This window comes from Taudactylus pleione, unplaced genomic scaffold, assembly GCF_031769625.1.
Source record: "Taudactylus pleione unplaced genomic scaffold, aTauple2 ptg001386l, whole genome shotgun sequence".
Lineage (NCBI taxonomy): Eukaryota > Metazoa > Chordata > Amphibia > Anura > Myobatrachidae > Taudactylus > Taudactylus pleione.
Window position 1 is genome coordinate 145,984 of NW_028285786.1, and position 13,442 is coordinate 159,425.

General features: G+C 40.9%; 6 non-coding genes across 6 annotated transcripts; all 6 read right to left on the reverse strand.

Annotated features, from left to right (window-relative positions):
• Positions 1-1,810: 1,810 nt before the first annotated feature.
• Positions 1,811-1,882, reverse strand: TRNAE-CUC (transfer RNA glutamic acid (anticodon CUC)). Its single transcript has one exon. It is a non-coding gene; the product is annotated as a tRNA-Glu (tRNA).
• Positions 1,883-4,206: 2,324 nt separating this feature from the next.
• TRNAE-CUC (transfer RNA glutamic acid (anticodon CUC)) lies at positions 4,207-4,278 on the reverse strand. The gene has a single exon. It is a non-coding gene; the product is annotated as a tRNA-Glu (tRNA).
• A 2,324-nt stretch (positions 4,279-6,602) lies between these two features.
• Positions 6,603-6,674, reverse strand: TRNAE-CUC (transfer RNA glutamic acid (anticodon CUC)). Its single transcript has one exon. It is a non-coding gene; the product is annotated as a tRNA-Glu (tRNA).
• Positions 6,675-7,800: 1,126 nt separating this feature from the next.
• Positions 7,801-7,872, reverse strand: TRNAE-CUC (transfer RNA glutamic acid (anticodon CUC)). Its single transcript has one exon. It is a non-coding gene; the product is annotated as a tRNA-Glu (tRNA).
• Positions 7,873-10,231: 2,359 nt separating this feature from the next.
• Positions 10,232-10,303, reverse strand: TRNAE-CUC (transfer RNA glutamic acid (anticodon CUC)). The gene has a single exon. It is a non-coding gene; the product is annotated as a tRNA-Glu (tRNA).
• A 2,324-nt stretch (positions 10,304-12,627) lies between these two features.
• TRNAE-CUC (transfer RNA glutamic acid (anticodon CUC)) lies at positions 12,628-12,699 on the reverse strand. The gene has a single exon. It is a non-coding gene; the product is annotated as a tRNA-Glu (tRNA).
• Between the last annotated feature and the right edge of the window lie 743 nt (positions 12,700-13,442).

Genomic DNA, 13,442 nt, shown 5'->3' on the forward strand with positions numbered 1-13,442 from the left:
CGGGCGGCGGCAGTGAGAGCGCCGAATCCTAGCCACTAGACCACCAGGGAGGGATGGTTTAGTTTGACACTCCATGAAAGAAAAGGAAGTTTCCTGAATGAAGTCCAAAGCAATGGAATGTGAGGGAGTGGGCTACTAGGAATCAGTTTTAGAAGGAAGGAGAGTAAAAATGGTTGTGCATAGCAGTCTTAAATTACACCACACAGCAGCTTTACCTGATGGATGTATAGTACTGGCACAAAAAAATTATTTTGAGGAGCTAGACGTTGAGTGTCCCTGGCTCCATGATAAATTGTTCTCGTGCTAAAGAAAGAAGACATTAATGATTCAGATATCAAATATGGTCTAATTGGTTCTGATGAAAAAAATACTTTTGTACAAGAGCACAAGTCTTTTAGTAGCTAACTGAAAAATATTCACTAAGAAAGGAAGATAGCTGACTCTTTGTTATCAATTTCCATTGTCTGTTTTGACAACTCACTGTTGCTCAACTATTAGAAATGATGCGCTGAACTGAAAGTGCATCATTTCTTTGAAAGGTTGGTGTTTTTGGCAAAAATATTCCGAGGACCTCACTTTCCCTGACCGGGAATCGACCCCGGGCCGCGGCGGTGAGAGCGCCGAATCCTAGCCACTAGACCACCAGGGAGGGATGGTTTAGTTTGACACTCCATGTCAAAAAAAATACTTTTGTACAAGAGCACAAGTCTTTTAGTAGCTAACTGAAAAATATTCACTAAGAAAGGAAGATAGCTTACTCTTTGTTTTCAATTTCCATTGCCTGTTTTGACATCTAACTGTTGCTCAAGTATTAGAAATGATGCGCTGAACTGAAAGTGCATCATTTCTTTGAAAGGTTGGTGTTTTTGGCAAAAATATTCCAAGGACCTCACTTTCCCTGACCGGGAATCGAACCCGGGCCGCGGCGGTGAGAGCGCCGAATCCTAGCTAGTAGACCACCAGGGAGGGATGGTTTAGTTTGACACTCCATGTCAAAAAAAATACTTTTGTACAAGAGCACAAGTCTTTTAGTAGCTAACTGAAAAATATTCACTAAGAAAGGAAGATAGCTGACTCTTTGTTTTCAATTTCCATTGCCTGTTTTGACATCTCACTGTTGCTCAAGTATTAGAAATGATGCGCTGAACTGAAAGTGCATCATTTCTTTGAAAGGTTGGTGTTTTTGGCAAAAATATTCAGAGGACCTCACTTTCCCTGACCAGGAATCGAACCCGGGCGGCGGCGGTGAGAGCGCCGAATCCTAGCCACTAGACCACCAGGGAGGGATGGTTTAGTTTGACACTCCATGAAAGAAAATGAAGTTTCCTGAATGAAGTCCAAAGCAATGGAATGTGAGGGAGTGGGCTACTAGGAATCAGTTTTAGAAGGAAGGAGAGTAAAAATGGTTGTGCATAGCAGTCTTAAATTACACCACACAGCAGCTTTACCTGATGGATGTATAGTACTGGCACAAAAAAATTATTTTGAGGAGCTAGACGTTGAGTGTCCCTGGCTCCATGATAAATTGTTCTCATGCTAAAGAAAGAAGACATTAATGATTCAGATATCAAATATGGTCTAATTGGTTCTGATGAAAAAAATACTTTTGTACAAGAGCACAAGTCTTTTAGTAGCTAACTGAAAAATATTCACTAAGAAAGGAAGATAGCTGACTCTTTGTTATCAATTTCCATTGTCTGTTTTGACATCTCACTGTTGCTCAAGTATTAGAAATGATGCGCTGAACTGAAAGTGCATCATTTCTTTGAAAGGTTGGTGTTTTTGGCAAAAACATTCCGAGGACCTCACTTTCCCTGACCGGGAATTGAACCCGGGCCGCGGCGGTGAGAGCGCCGAATCCTAGCCACTAGACCACCAGGGAGGGATGGTTTAGTTTGACACTCCATGAAAGAAAAGGAAGTTTCCTGAATGAAGTCCAAAGCAATGGAATGTGAGGGAGTGGGCTACTAGGAATCAGTTTTAGAAGGAAGGAGAGTAAAAATGGTTGTGCACAGCAGTCTTAAATTACACCACACAGCAGCTTTACCTGATGGATGTATAGTACTGGCACGAAAAAATTATTTTGAGGAGCTAGACGTTGAGAGTCCCTGGCTCCATGATAAATTGTTCTGGTGCTAAAGAAAGAAGACATTAATGACTCAGATATCAAATATGGTCTAATTGGTTCTGATGAAAAAAATACTTTTGTACAAGAGCACAAGTCTTTTAGTAGCTAACTGAAAAATATTCACTAAGAAAGGAAGATAGCTGACTCTTTGTTTTCAATTTCCATTGCCTGTTTTGACATCTCACTGTTGCTCAAGTATTAGAAATGATGCGCTGAACTGAAAGTGCATCATTTCTTTGAAAGGTTGGTGTTTTTGGCAAAAATATTCAGAGGACCTCACTTGCCCTGACCAGGAATCGAACCCAGGCGTCGGCGGTGAGAGCGCCGAATCCTAGCCACTAGACCACCAGGGAGGGATGGTTTAGTTTGACACTCCATGAAAGAAAAGGAAGTTTCCTGAATGAAGTCCAAAGCAATGGAATGTGAGGGAGTGGGCTACTAGGAATCAGTTTTAGAAGGAAGGAGAGTAAAAATGGTTGTGCATAGCAGTCTTAAATTACACCACACAGCAGCTTTACCTGATGGATGTATAGTACTGGCACAAAAAAATTATTTTGAGGAGCTAGACGTTGAGTGTCCCTGGCTCCATGATAAATTGTTCTCGTGCTAAAGAAAGAAGACATTAATGATTCAGATATCAAATATGGTCTAATTGGTTCTGATGAAAAAAATACTTTTGTACAAGAGCACAAGTCTTTTAGTAGCTAACTGAAAAATATTCACTAAGAAAGGAAGATAGCTGACTCTTTGTAATCAATTTCCATTGTCTGTTTTGACAACTCACTGTTGCTCAACTATTAGAAATGATGCGCTGAACTGAAAGTGCATCATTTCTTTGAAAGGTTGGTGTTTTTGGCAAAAATATTCCGAGGACCTCACTTTCCCTGACCGGGAATCGACCCCGGGCCGCGGCGGTGAGAGCGCCGAATCCTAGCCACTAGACCACCAGGGAGGGATGGATTTGTTTGACACTCCATGAAAGAAAAGGAAGTTTCCTGAATGAAGTCCAAAGCAATGGAATGTGAGGGAGTGGGCTACTAGGAATCAGTTTTAGAAGGAAGGAGAGTAAAAATGGTTGTGCATAGCAGTCTTAAATTACACCACACAGCAGCTTTACCTGATGGATGTATAGTACTGGCACGAAAAAATTATTTTGAGGAGCTAGACGTTGAGAGTCCCTGGCTCCATGATAAATTGTTCTGGTGCTAAAGAAAGAAGACATTAATGACTCAGATATCAAATATGGTCTAATTGGTTCTGATGAAAAAAATACTTTTGTACAAGAGCACAAGTCTTTTAGTAGCTAACTGAAAAATATTCACTAAGAAAGGAAGATAGCTGACTCTTTGTTATCAATTTCCATTGTCTGTTTTGACAACTCACTGTCGCTCAAGTATTAGAAATGATGCGCTGAACTGAAAGTGCATCATTTCTTTGAAAGGTTGGTGTTTTTGGCAAAAATATTCCGAGGACCTCACTTTCCCTGACCGAGAATCGACCCCGGGCCGCGGCGGTGAGAGCGCCGAATCCTAGCCACTAGACCACCAGGGAGGGATGGTTTTGTTTGACACTCCATGAAAGAAAAGGAAGTTTCCTGAATGAAGTCCAAAGCAATGGAATGTGAGGGAGTGGGCTACTAGGAATCAGTTTTAGAAGGAAGGAGAGTAAAAATGGTTGTGCATAGCAGTCTTAAATTACACCACACAGCAGCTTTACCTGATGGATGTATAGTACTGGCACGAAAAAATTATTTTGAGGAGCTAGACGTTGAGAGTCCCTAGCTCCATGATAAATTGTTCTGGTGCTAAAGAAAGAAGACATTAATGACTCAGATATCAAATATGGTCTAATTGGTTCTGATGAAAAAAATACTTTTGTACAAGAGCACAAGTCTTTTAGTAGCTAACTGAAAAATATTCACTAAGAAAGGAAGATAGCTGACTCTTTGTTATCAATTTCCATTGTCTGTTTTGACAACTCACTGTTGCTCAAGTATTAGAAATGATGCGCTGAACTGAAAGTACATCATTTCTTTGAAAGGTTGGTGTTTTTGGCAAAAACATTCCGAGGACCTCACTTTCCCTGACCGGGAATTGAACCCGGGCCGCGGCGGTGAGAGCGCCGAATCCTAGCCACTAGACCACCAGGGAGGGATGGTTTAGTTTGACACTCCATGAAAGAAAAGGAAGTTTCCTGAATGAAGTCCAAAGCAATGGAATGTGAGGGAGTGGGCTACTAGGAATCAGTTTTAGAAGGAAGGAGAGTAAAAATGGTTGTGCACAGCAGTCTTAAATTACACCACACAGCAGCTTTACCTGATGGATGTATAGTACTGGCACGAAAAAATTATTTTGAGGAGCTAGACGTTGAGAGTCCCTGGCTCCATGATAAATTGTTCTGGTGCTAAAGAAAGAAGACATTAATGACTCAGATATCAAATATGGTCTAATTGGTTCTGATGAAAAAAATACTTTTGTACAAGAGCACAAGTCTTTTAGTAGCTAACTGAAAAATATTCACTAAGAAAGGAAGATAGCTGACTCTTTGTTTTCAATTTCCATTGCCTGTTTTGACATCTCACTGTTGCTCAAGTATTAGAAATGATGCGCTGAACTGAAAGTGCATCATTTCTTTGAAAGGTTGGTGTTTTTGGCAAAAATATTCAGAGGACCTCACTTGCCCTGACCAGGAATCGAACCCGGGCGTCGGCGGTGAGAGCGCCGAATCCTAGCCACTAGACCACCAGGGAGGGATGGTTTAGTTTGACACTCCATGAAAGAAAAGGAAGTTTCCTGAATGAAGTCCAAAGCAATGGAATGTGAGGGAGTGGGCTACTAGGAATCAGTTTTAGAAGGAAGGAGAGTAAAAATGGTTGTGCATAGCAGTCTTAAATTACACCACACAGCAGCTTTACCTGATGGATGTATAGTACTGGCACAAAAAAATTATTTTGAGGAGCTAGACGTTGAGTGTCCCTGGCTCCATGATAAATTGTTCTCGTGCTAAAGAAAGAAGACATTAATGATTCAGATATCAAATATGGTCTAATTGGTTCTGATGAAAAAAATACTTTTGTACAAGAGCACAAGTCTTTTAGTAGCTAACTGAAAAATATTCACTAAGAAAGGAAGATAGCTGACTCTTTGTTATCAATTTCCATTGTCTGTTTTGACAACTCACTGTTGCTCAACTATTAGAAATGATGCGCTGAACTGAAAGTGCATCATTTCTTTGAAAGGTTGGTGTTTTTGGCAAAAATATTCCGAGGACCTCACTTTCCCTGACCGGGAATCGACCCCGGGCCGCGGCGGTGAGAGCGCCGAATCCTAGCCACTAGACCACCAGGGAGGGATGGATTTGTTTGACACTCCATGAAAGAAAAGGAAGTTTCCTGAATGAAGTCCAAAGCAATGGAATGTGAGGGAGTGGGCTACTAGGAATCAGTTTTAGAAGGAAGGAGAGTAAAAATGGTTGTGCATAGCAGTCTTAAATTACACCACACAGCAGCTTTACCTGATGGATGTATAGTACTGGCACGAAAAAATTATTTTGAGGAGCTAGACGTTGAGAGTCCCTGGCTCCATGATAAATTGTTCTGGTGCTAAAGAAAGAAGACATTAATGACTCAGATATCAAATATGGTCTAATTGGTTCTGATGAAAAAAATACTTTTGTACAAGAGCACAAGTCTTTTAGTAGCTAACTGAAAAATATTCACTAAGAAAGGAAGATAGCTGACTCTTTGTTATCAATTTCCATTGTCTGTTTTGACAACTCACTGTTGCTCAAGTATTAGAAATGATGCGCTGAACTGAAAGTGCATCATTTCTTTGAAAGGTTGGTGTTTTTGGCAAAAATATTCCGAGGACCTCACTTTCCCTGACCGAGAATCGACCCCGGGCCGCGGCGGTGAGAGCGCCGAATCCTAGCCACTAGACCACCAGGGAGGGATGGTTTTGTTTGACACTCCATGAAAGAAAAGGAAGTTTCCTGAATGAAGTCCAAAGCAATGGAATGTGAGGGAGTGGGCTACTAGGAATCAGTTTTAGAAGGAAGGAGAGTAAAAATGGTTGTGCATAGCAGTCTTAAATTACACCACACAGCAGCTTTACCTGATGGATGTATAGTACTGGCACGAAAAAATTATTTTGAGGAGCTAGACGTTGAGAGTCCCTAGCTCCATGATAAATTGTTCTGGTGCTAAAGAAAGAAGACATTAATGACTCAGATATCAAATATGGTCTAATTGGTTCTGATGAAAAAAATACTTTTGTACAAGAGCACAAGTCTTTTAGTAGCTAACTGAAAAATATTCACTAAGAAAGGAAGATAGCTGACTCTTTGTTATCAATTTCCATTGTCTGTTTTGACAACTCACTGTTGCTCAAGTATTAGAAATGATGCGCTGAACTGAAAGTGCATCATTTCTTTGAAAGGTTGGTGTTTTTGGCAAAAATATTCCGAGGACCTCACTTTCCCTGACCGGGAATCGAACCCGGGCCGCGGCGGTGAGAGCGCCGAATCCTAGCCACTAGACCACCAGGGAGGGATGGTTTAGTTTGACACTCCATGAAAGAAAAGGAAGTTTCCTGAATGAAGTCCAAAGCAATGGAATGTGAGGGAGTGGGCTACTAGGAATCAGTTTTAGAATGAAGGAGAGTAAAAATGGTTGTGCATAGCAGTCTTAAATTACACCACACAGTAGCTTTACCTGATGGATGTATAGTACTGGCACGAAAAAATTATTTTGAGGAGCTAGACGTTGAGAGTCCCTGGCTCCATGATAAATTGTTCTGGTGCTAAAGAAAGAAGACATTAATGACTCAGATATCAAATATGGTCTAATTGGTTCTGATGAAAAAAATACTTTTGTACAAGAGCACAAGTCTTTTAGTAGCTAACTGAAAAATATTCACTAAGAAAGGAAGATAGCTGACTCTTTGTTATCAATTTCCATTGTCTGTTTTGACAACTCACTTTTGCTCAACTATTAGAAATGATGCGCTGAACTGAAAGTGCATCATTTCTTTGAAAGGTTGGTGTTTTTGGCAAAAATATTCCGAGGACCTCACTTTCCCTGACCGGGAATCGACACCGGGCCGCGGCGGTGAGAGCGCCGAATCCTAGCCACTAGACCACCAGGGAGGGATGGATTTGTTTGACACTCCATGAAAGAAAAGGAAGTTTCCTGAATGAAGTCCAAAGCAATGGAATGTGAGGGAGTGGGCTACTAGGAATCAGTTTTAGAAGGAAGGAGAGTAAAAATGGTTGTGCATAGCAGTCTTAAATTACACCACACAGCAGCTTTACCTGATGGATGTATAGTACTGGCACGAAAAAATTATTTTGAGGAGCTAGACGTTGAGAGTCCCTGGCTCCATGATAAATTGTTCTGGTGCTAAAGAAAGAAGACATTAATGATTCAGATATCAAATATGGTCTAATTGGTTCTGATGAAAAAAATACTTTTGTACAAGAGCACAAGTCTTTTAGTAGCTAACTGAAAAATATTCACTAAGAAAGGAAGATAGCTGACTCTTTGTTATCAATTTCCATTGTCTGTTTTGACAACTCACTGTTGCTCAAGTATTAGAAATGATGCGCTGAACTGAAAGTGCATCATTTCTTTGAAAGGTTGGTGTTTTTAGCAAAAATATTCCGAGGACCTCACTTTCCCTGACCGGGAATCGAACCCGGGCCGCGGCGGTGAGAGCGCCGAATCCTAGCCACTAGACCACCAGGGAGGGATGGTTTAGTTTGACACTCCATGAAAGAAAAGGAAGTTTCCTGAATGAAGTCCAAAGCAATGGAATGTGAGGGAGTGGGCTACTAGGAATCAGTTTTAGAAGGAAGGAGAGTAAAAATGGTTGTGCATAGCAGTCTTAAATTACACCACACAGCAGCTTTACCTGATGGATGTATAGTACTGGCACGAAAAAATTATTTTGAGGAGCTAGACGTTGAGAGTCCCTGGCTCCATGATAAATTGTTCTGGTGCTAAAGAAAGAAGACATTAATGACTCAGATATCAAATATGGTCTAATTGGTTCTGATGAAAAAAATACTTTTGTACAAGAGCACAAGCCTTTTAGTAGCTAACTGAAAAATATTCACTAAGAAAGGAAGATAGCTGACTCTTTGTTATCAATTTCCATTGTCTGTTTTGACAACTCACTGTTGCTCAAGTATTAGAAATGATGCGCTGAACTGAAAGTGCATCATTTCTTTGAAAGGTTGGTGTTTTTGGCAAAAATATTCAGAGGACCTCAGTTTCCCTGACCGGGAATCGAACACGGGCCGCGGCGGTGAGAGCGCCGAATCCTAGCCACTAGACCACCAGGGAGGGATGGTTTAGTTTGACACTCCATGAAAGAAAAGGAAGTTTCCTGAATGAAGTCCAAAGCAATGGAATGTGAGGGAGTGGGCTACTAGGAATCAGTTTTAGAATGAAGGAGAGTAAAAATGGTTGTGCATAGCAGTCTTAAATTACACCACACAGCAGCTTTACCTGATGGATGTATAGTACTGGCACAAAAAAATTATTTTGAGGAGCTAGACGTTGAGAGTCCCTGGCTCCATGATAAATTGTTCTGGTGCTAAAGAAAGAAGACATTAATGATTCAGATATCAAATATGGTCTAATTGGTTCTGATGAAAAAAATACTTTTTTACAAGAGCACAAGTCTTTTAGTAGCTAACTGAAAAATATTCACTAAGAAAGGAAGATAGCTGACTCTCTGTTATCAATTTCCATTGTCTGTTTTGACATCTCACTGTTGCTCAAGTATTAGAAATGATGCGCTGAACTGAAAGTGCATCATTTCTTTGAAAGGTTGGTGTTTTTAGCAAAAATATTCCAAGGACCTCACTTTCCCAGCCCGGGAATCGAACCCGGGCCGCGGCGGTGAGAGCGCTGAATCCTAGCCAGTAGACCACCAGGGAGGGATGGTTTAGTTTGACACTCCATGTCAAAAAAAATACTTTTGTACAAGAGCACAAGTCTTTTAGTAGCTAACTGAAAAATATTCACTAAGAAAGGAAGATAGCTTACTCTTTGTTTTCAATTTCCATTGCCTGTTTTGACATCTAACTGTTGCTCAAGTATTAGAAATGATGCGCTGAACTGAAAGTGCATCATTTCTTTGAAAGGTTGGTGTTTTTGGCAAAAATATTCCAAGGACCTCACTTTCCCTGACCGGGAATCGAACCCGGGCCGCGGCGGTGAGAGCGCCGAATCCTAGCTAGTAGACCACCAGGGAGGGATGGTTTAGTTTGACACTCCATGTCAAAAAAAATACTTTTGTACAAGAGCACAAGTCTTTTAGTAGCTAACTGAAAAATATTCACTAAGAAAGGAAGATAGCTGACTCTTTGTTTTCAATTTCCATTGCCTGTTTTGACATCTCACTGTTGCTCAAGTATTAGAAATGATGCGCTGAACTGAAAGTGCATCATTTCTTTGAAAGGTTGGTGTTTTTGGCAAAAATATTCAGAGGACCTCACTTTCCCTGACCAGGAATCGAACCCGGGCGGCGGCGGTGAGAGCGCCGAATCCTAGCCACTAGACCACCAGGGAGGGATGGTTTAGTTTGACACTCCATGAAAGAAAATGAAGTTTCCTGAATGAAGTCCAAAGCAATGGAATGTGAGGGAGTGGGCTACTAGGAATCAGTTTTAGAAGGAAGGAGAGTAAAAATGGTTGTGCATAGCAGTCTTAAATTACACCACACAGCAGCTTTACCTGATGGATGTATAGTACTGGCACAAAAAAATTATTTTAAGGAGCTAGACGTTGAGTGTCCCTGGCTCCATGATAAATTGTTCTCATGCTAATGAAAGAAGACATTAATGATTCAGATATCAAATATGGTCTAATTGGTTCTGATGAAAAAAATACTTTTGTACAAGAGCACAAGTCTTTTAGTAGCTAACTGAAAAATATTCACTAAGAAAGGAAGATAGCTGACTCTTTGTTATCAATTTCCATTGTCTGTTTTGACATCTCACTGTTGCTCAAGTATTAGAAATGATGCGCTGAACTGAAAGTGCATCATTTCTTTGAAAGGTTGGTGTTTTTGGCAAAAACATTCCGAGGACCTCACTTTCCCTGACCGGGAATTGAACCCGGGCCGCGGCGGTGAGAGCGCCGAATCCTAGCCACTAGACCACCAGGGAGGGATGGTTTAGTTTGACACTCCATGAAAGAAAAGGAAGTTTCCTGAATGAAGTCCAAAGCAATGGAATGTGAGGGAGTGGGCTACTAGGAATCAGTTTTAGAAGGAAGGAGAGTAAAAATGGTTGTGCACAGCAGTCTTAAATTACACCACACAGCAGCTTTACCTGATGGATGTATAGTACTGGCACGAAAAAATTATTTTGAGGAGCTAGACATTGAGAGTCCCTGGCTCCATGATAAATTGTTCTGGTGCTAAAGAAAGAAGACATTAATGACTCAGATATCAAATATGGTCTAATTGGTTCTGATGAAAAAAATACTTTTGTACAAGAGCACAAGTCTTTTAGTAGCTAACTGAAAAATATTCACTAAGAAAGGAAGATAGCTGACTCTTTGTTTTCAATTTCCATTGCCTGTTTTGACATCTCACTGTTGCTCAAGTATTAGAAATGATGCGCTGAACTGAAAGTGCATCATTTCTTTGAAAGGTTGGTGTTTTTGGCAAAAATATTCAGAGGACCTCACTTGCCCTGACCAGGAATCGAACCCGGGCGTCGGCGGTGAGAGCGCCGAATCCTAGCCACTAGACCACCAGGGAGGGATGGTTTAGTTTGACACTCCATGAAAGAAAAGGAAGTTTCCTGAATGAAGTCCAAAGCAATGGAATGTGAGGGAGTGGGCTACTAGGAATCAGTTTTAGAAGGAAGGAGAGTAAAAATGGTTGTGCATAGCAGTCTTAAATTACACCACACAGCAGCTTTACCTGATGGATGTATAGTACTGGCACAAAAAAATTATTTTGAGGAGCTAGACGTTGAGTGTCCCTGGCTCCATGATAAATTGTTCTCGTGCTAAAGAAAGAAGACATTAATGATTCAGATATCAAATATGGTCTAATTGGTTCTGATGAAAAAAATACTTTTGTACAAGAGCACAAGTCTTTTAGTAGCTAACTGAAAAATATTCACTAAGAAAGGAAGATAGCTGACTCTTTGTAATCAATTTCCATTGTCTGTTTTGACAACTCACTGTTGCTCAACTATTAGAAATGATGCGCTGAACTGAAAGTGCATCATTTCTTTGAAAGGTTGGTGTTTTTGGCAAAAATATTCCGAGGACCTCACTTTCCCTGACCGGGAATCGACCCCGGGCCGCGGCGGTGAGAGCGCCGAATCCTAGCCACTAGACCACCAGGGAGGGATGGATTTGTTTGACACTCCATGAAAGAAAAGGAAGTTTCCTGAATGAAGTCCAAAGCAATGGAATGTGAGGGAGTGGGCTACTAGGAATCAGTTTTAGAAGGAAGGAGAGTAAAAATGGTTGTGCATAGCAGTCTTAAATTACACCACACAGCAGCTTTACCTGATGGATGTATAGTACTGGCACGAAAAAATTATTTTGAGGAGCTAGACGTTGAGAGTCCCTGGCTCCATGATAAATTGTTCTGGTGCTAAAGAAAGAAGACATTAATGACTCAGATATCAAATATGGTCTAATTGGTTCTGATGAAAAAAATACTTTTGTACAAGAGCACAAGTCTTTTAGTAGCTAACTGAAAAATATTCACTAAGAAAGGAAGATAGCTGACTCTTTGTTATCAATTTCCATTGTCTGTTTTGACAACTCACTGTCGCTCAAGTATTAGAAATGATGCGCTGAACTGAAAGTGCATCATTTCTTTGAAAGGTTGGTGTTTTTGGCAAAAATATTCCGAGGACCTCACTTTCCCTGACCGAGAATCGACCCCGGGCCGCGGCGGTGAGAGCGCCGAATCCTAGCCACTAGACCACCAGGGAGGGATGGTTTTGTTTGACACTCCATGAAAGAAAAGGAAGTTTCCTGAATGAAGTCCAAAGCAATGGAATGTGAGGGAGTGGGCTACTAGGAATCAGTTTTAGAAGGAAGGAGAGTAAAAATGGTTGTGCATAGCAGTCTTAAATTACACCACACAGCAGCTTTACCTGATGGATGTATAGTACTGGCACGAAAAAATTATTTTGAGGAGCTAGACGTTGAGAGTCCCTAGCTCCATGATAAATTGTTCTGGTGCTAAAGAAAGAAGACATTAATGACTCAGATATCAAATATGGTCTAATTGGTTCTGATGAAAAAAATACTTTTGTACAAGAGCACAAGTCTTTTAGTAGCTAACTGAAAAATATTCACTAAGAAAGGAAGATAGCTGACTCTTTGTTATCAATTTCCATTGTCTGTTTTGACAACTCACTGTTGCTCAAGTATTAGAAATGATGCGCTGAACTGAAAGTACATCATTTCTTTGAAAGGTTGGTGTTTTTGGCAAAAACATTCCGAGGACCTCACTTTCCCTGACCGGGAATTGAACCCGGGCCGCGGCGGTGAGAGCGCCGAATCCTAGCCACTAGACCACCAGGGAGGGATGGTTTAGTTTGACACTCCATGAAAGAAAAGGAAGTTTCCTGAATGAAGTCCAAAGCAATGGAATGTGAGGGAGTGGGCTACTAGGAATCAGTTTTAGAAGGAAGGAGAGTAAAAATGGTTGTGCACAGCAGTCTTAAATTACACCACACAGCAGCTTTACCTGATGGATGTATAGTACTGGCACGAAAAAATTATTTTGAGGAGCTAGACGTTGAGAGTCCCTGGCTCCATGATAAATTGTTCTGGTGCTAAAGAAAGAAGACATTAATGACTCAGATATCAAATATGGTCTAATTGGTTCTGATGAAAAAAATACTTTTGTACAAGAGCACAAGTCTTTTAGTAGCTAACTGAAAAATATTCACTAAGAAAGGAAGATAGCTGACTCTTTGTTTTCAATTTCCATTGCCTGTTTTGACATCTCACTGTTGCTCAAGTATTAGAAATGATGCGCTGAACTGAAAGTGCATCATTTCTTTGAAAGGTTGGTGTTTTTGGCAAAAATATTCAGAGGACCTCACTTGCCCTGACCAGGAATCGAACCCGGGCGTCGGCGGTGAGAGCGCCGAATCCTAGCCACTAGACCACCAGGGAGGGATGGTTTAGTTTGACACTCCATGAAAGAAAAGGAAGTTTCCTGAATGAAGTCCAAAGCAATGGAATGTGAGGGAGTGGGCTACTAGGAATCAGTTTTAGAAGGAAGGAGAGTAAAAATGGTTGTGCACAGCAGTCTTAAAT